The sequence below is a fragment of the Hoplias malabaricus genome, chromosome 6, assembly GCF_029633855.1.
Source record: "Hoplias malabaricus isolate fHopMal1 chromosome 6, fHopMal1.hap1, whole genome shotgun sequence".
NCBI classification, from domain to species: Eukaryota; Metazoa; Chordata; class Actinopteri; order Characiformes; family Erythrinidae; genus Hoplias; species Hoplias malabaricus.
Genome location: NC_089805.1, coordinates 20,892,628 through 20,897,627, shown reverse-complemented (window position 1 = coordinate 20,897,627; position 5,000 = coordinate 20,892,628). Strand labels below are relative to the sequence as shown.

Genomic DNA, 5,000 nt, shown 5'->3' with positions numbered 1-5,000 from the left:
CTAAACAGCCATGATGCCAAGCCTTTCCTGGCAGCGTTTCCCAAGTGCACTACAAGCTTAACGAACCAGTGAGAAGATATTTTGGTGTCCATAACCCTGCCTGGGCAGGAAAGTAGCAGAGCTGTTCAGCGTAAGGGTGCTGGGCCCATGACCACCAGATGGAAGGAATGATTACATCCTGTGCTAAAATCTGGGTGCGTTGTGAGCAGAATACTTTGGGACACGTGAGGATTGTCAGATGCAGTCCTTTGTATTTGACCGCAGAATGCAAAGGCAAGATAGGCAAGGAGAATCAATATAAGGAGCTTTTTCCAAGTTCCAGTGACCTAGTGGATAAGGCACTGGCCTCCTAAGCCTGGGATTGTGGGTTCGAGTCCCATCTAGGGTGCATGGCTAGCAGAGTGGCGCAGCGGAAGCGTGCTGGGCCCATAACCCAGAGGTCGATGGATCAAAACCATCCTCTGCTAATAATGAAGAAAACAAAACCCAACAACCTTGTGCGGTTCATTTTCGGATACTAGGCAGCACAAGGAGGCCAAGCTCTCTTGCTAGGACCTTCTCTCTCACATCAGTGAAAAGACAGGCCTAAACAATGCAATCTTTAAATGAGGGGCACCCAGATTTGAACTGGGGACCTCTTGATCTGCAGTCAAATGCTCTACCACTGAGCTATACCCCCTGCTGCCATAGCTTGGGAAGAAATTCTAGAAAACCAACAAGCCAAAGAGACAATCGATAAGATAACACCACTTCCGATGTCAAGAGCATCTGAACTGTTTTCACAGAGAGGCACCCAGACATGAAATGGGGATCTTTTCAACCACCGCCAAAAGCTTTTTCATTTCGGTCTGTAGGAATGGAACACACATTCGCATCAGAAGTGCTTTACGCCATAAGCATTGATGTCTTGGAAGCGCTGTGTTTCAATCATAATCAAGTATGAAAAGTTCAACAGCGGAAACATGGATATAAGAAATAGGACTACCTCTAGATTGCTTTTGTCATGGAAGCAGAGTGTCAAAGCTGAAGACAGCCTCCCCTAAACAGCCATGATGCCAAGCCTTTCCTGGCAGCGTTTCCCAAGTGCACTACAAGCTTAACGAACCAGTGAGAAGATATTTTGGTGTCCATAACCCTGCCTGGGCAGGAAAGTAGCAGAGCTGTTCAGCGTAAGGGTGCTGGGCCCATGACCACCAGATGGAAGGAATGATTACATCCTGTGCTAAAATCTGGGTGCGTTGTGAGCAGAATACTTTGGGACACGTGAGGTTTGTCAGATGCAGTCCTTTGTATTTGACCGCAGAATGCAAAGGCAAGATAGGCAAGGAGAATCAATATAAGGAGCTTTTTCCAAGTTCCAGTGACCTAGTGGATAAGGCACTGGCCTCCTAAGCCTGGGATTGTGGGTTCGAGTCCCATCTAGGGTGCATGGCTAGCAGAGTGGCGCAGCGGAAGCGTGCTGGGCCCATAACCCAGAGGTCGATGGATCGAAACCATCCTCTGCTAATAATGAAGAAAACAAAACCCAACAACCTTGTGCGGTTCATTTTCGGATACTAGGCAGCACAAGGAGGCCAAGCTCTCTTGCTAGGACCTTCTCTCTCACATCAGTGAAAAGACAGGCCTAAACAATGCAATCTTTAAATGAGGGGGCACCCAGATTTGAACTGGGGACCTCTTGATCTGCAGTCAAATGCTCTACCACTGAGCTATACCCCCTGCTGCCATAGCTTGGGAAGAAATTCTAGAAAACCAACAAGCCAAAGAGACAATCCATAAGATAACACCACTTCCGATGTCAAGAGCATCTGAACTGTTTTCACAGAGAGGCACCCAGACATGAAATGGGGATCTTTTCAACCACCTCCAAAAGCTTTTTCATTTCGGTCTGTAGGAATGGAACACACATTCGCATCAGAAGTGCTTTACGCCATAAGCATTGATGTCTTGGAAGCGCTGTGTTTCAATCATAATCAAGTATGAAAAGTTCAACAGCGGAAACATGGATATAAGAAATAGGCCTACCTCTAGATTGCTTTTGTCATGGAAGCAGAGTGTCGAAGCTGAAGACAGCCTCCCCTAAACAGCCATGATGTCAAGCCTTTCCTGGCAGCGTTTCCCAAGTGCACTACAAGCTTAACGAACCAGTGAGAAGATATTTTGGTGTCCATAACCCTGCCTGGGCAGGTAAGTAGCAGAGCTGTTCAGCGTAAGGGTGCTGGGCCCATGACCACCAGATGGAAGGAATGATTACATCCTGTGCTAAAATCTGGGTGCGTTGTGAGCAGAATACTTTGGGACACGTGAGGATTGTCAGATGCAGTCCTTTGTATTTGACCGCAGAATGCAAAGGCAAGATAGGCAAGGAGAATCAATATAAGGAGCTTTTTCCAAGTTCCAGTGACCTAGTGGATAAGGCACTGGCCTCCTAAGCCAGGGATTGTGGGTTCGAGTCCCATCTAGGGTGCATGGCTAGCAGAGTGGCGCAGCGGAAGCGTGCAGGGCCCATAACCCAGAGGTCGATGGATCGAAACCATCCTCTGCTAATAATGAAGAAAACAAAACCCAACAACCTTGTGCGGTTCATTTTCAGATACTAGGCAGCACAAGGAGGCCAAGCTCTCTTGCTAGGACCTTCTCTCTCACATCAGTGAAAAGACAGGCCTAAACAATGCAATCTTTATATGAGGGGGCACCCAGATTTGAACTGGGGACCTCTTGATCTGCAGTCAAATGCTCTACCACTGAGATATACCCCCTGCTGCCATAGCTTGGGAAGAAATTCTAGAAAACCAACAAGCCAAAGAGACAATCGATAAGATAACACCACTTCCGATGTCAAGAGCATCTGAACTGTTTTCACAGAGAGGCACCCAGACATGAAATGGGGATCTTTTCAACCACCGCCAAAAGCTTTTTCATTTCGGTCTGTAGGAATGGAACACACATTCGCATCAGAAGTGCTTTACGCCATAAGCATTGATGTCTTGGAAGCGCTGTGTTTCAATCATAATCAAGTATGAAAAGTTCAACAGCGGAAACATGGATATAAGAAATAGGACTACCTCTAGATTGCTTTTGTCATGGAAGCAGAGTGTCAAAGCTGAAGACAGCCTCCCCTAAACAGCCATGATGCCAAGCCTTTCCTGGCAGCGTTTCCCAAGTGCACTACAAGCTTAACGAACCAGTGAGAAGATATTTTGGTGTCCATAACCCTGCCTGGGCAGGAAAGTAGCAGAGCTGTTCAGCGTAAGGGTGCTGGGCCCATGACCACCAGATGGAAGGAATGATTACATCCTGTGCTAAAATCTGGGTGCGTTGTGAGCAGAATACTTTGGGACACGTGAGGTTTGTCAGATGCAGTCCTTTGTATTTGACCGCAGAATGCAAAGGCAAGATAGGCAAGGAGAATCAATATAAGGAGCTTTTTCCAAGTTCCAGTGACCTAGTGGATAAGGCACTGGCCTCCTAAGCCTGGGATTGTGGGTTCGAGTCCCATCTAGGGTGCATGGCTAGCAGAGTGGCGCAGCGGAAGCGTGCTGGGCCCATAACCCAGAGGTCGATGGATCGAAACCATCCTCTGCTAATAATGAAGAAAACAAAACCCAACAACCTTGTGCGGTTCATTTTCGGATACTAGGCAGCACAAGGAGGCCAAGCTCTCTTGCTAGGACCTTCTCTCTCACATCAGTGAAAAGACAGGCCTAAACAATGCAATCTTTAAATGAGGGGGCACCCAGATTTGAACTGGGGACCTCTTGATCTGCAGTCAAATGCTCTACCACTGAGCTATACCCCCTGCTGCCATAGCTTGGGAAGAAATTCTAGAAAACCAACAAGCCAAAGAGACAATCCATAAGATAACACCACTTCCGATGTCAAGAGCATCTGAACTGTTTTCACAGAGAGGCACCCAGACATGAAATGGGGATCTTTTCAACCACCTCCAAAAGCTTTTTCATTTCGGTCTGTAGGAATGGAACACACATTCGCATCAGAAGTGCTTTACGCCATAAGCATTGATGTCTTGGAAGCGCTGTGTTTCAATCATAATCAAGTATGAAAAGTTCAACAGCGGAAACATGGATATAAGAAATAGGCCTACCTCTAGATTGCTTTTGTCATGGAAGCAGAGTGTCGAAGCTGAAGACAGCCTCCCCTAAACAGCCATGATGTCAAGCCTTTCCTGGCAGCGTTTCCCAAGTGCACTACAAGCTTAACGAACCAGTGAGAAGATATTTTGGTGTCCATAACCCTGCCTGGGCAGGTAAGTAGCAGAGCTGTTCAGCGTAAGGGTGCTGGGCCCATGACCACCAGATGGAAGGAATGATTACATCCTGTGCTAAAATCTGGGTGCGTTGTGAGCAGAATACTTTGGGACACGTGAGGATTGTCAGATGCAGTCCTTTGTATTTGACCGCAGAATGCAAAGGCAAGATAGGCAAGGAGAATCAATATAAGGAGCTTTTTCCAAGTTCCAGTGACCTAGTGGATAAGGCACTGGCCTCCTAAGCCAGGGATTGTGGGTTCGAGTCCCATCTAGGGTGCATGGCTAGCAGAGTGGCGCAGCGGAAGCGTGCAGGGCCCATAACCCAGAGGTCGATGGATCGAAACCATCCTCTGCTAATAATGAAGAAAACAAAACCCAACAACCTTGTGCGGTTCATTTTCGGATACTAGGCAGCACAAGGAGGCCAAGCTCTCTTGCTAGGACCTTCTCTCTCACATCAGTGAAAAGACAGGCCTAAACAATGCAATCTTTAAATGAGGGGGCACCCAGATTTGAACTGGGGACCTCTTGATCTGCAGTCAAATGCTCTACCACTGAGCTATACCCCCTGCTGCCATAGCTTGGGAAGAAATTCTAGAAAACCAACAAGCCAAAGAGACAATCCATAAGATAACACCACTTCCGATGTCAAGAGCATCTGAACTGTTTTCACAGAGAGGCACCCAGACATGAAATGGGGATCTTTTCAACCACCTCCAAAAGCTTTTTC

The 5,000-nt window shown here is 47.2% G+C and overlaps 4 non-coding genes across 4 annotated transcripts; all 4 read right to left on the bottom strand.

Annotated features, from left to right (window-relative positions):
- Window positions 1–606: 606 nt before the first annotated feature.
- On the bottom strand, window positions 607–679 carry trnac-gca (transfer RNA cysteine (anticodon GCA)). Its single transcript has one exon. It is a non-coding gene; the product is annotated as a tRNA-Cys (tRNA).
- Window positions 680–1,647: 968 nt separating this feature from the next.
- trnac-gca (transfer RNA cysteine (anticodon GCA)) lies at window positions 1,648–1,719 on the bottom strand. The gene has a single exon. It is a non-coding gene; the product is annotated as a tRNA-Cys (tRNA).
- A 2,008-nt stretch (window positions 1,720–3,727) lies between these two features.
- Window positions 3,728–3,799, bottom strand: trnac-gca (transfer RNA cysteine (anticodon GCA)). Its single transcript has one exon. It is a non-coding gene; the product is annotated as a tRNA-Cys (tRNA).
- Window positions 3,800–4,767: 968 nt separating this feature from the next.
- On the bottom strand, window positions 4,768–4,839 carry trnac-gca (transfer RNA cysteine (anticodon GCA)). The gene has a single exon. It is a non-coding gene; the product is annotated as a tRNA-Cys (tRNA).
- Between the last annotated feature and the right edge of the window lie 161 nt (window positions 4,840–5,000).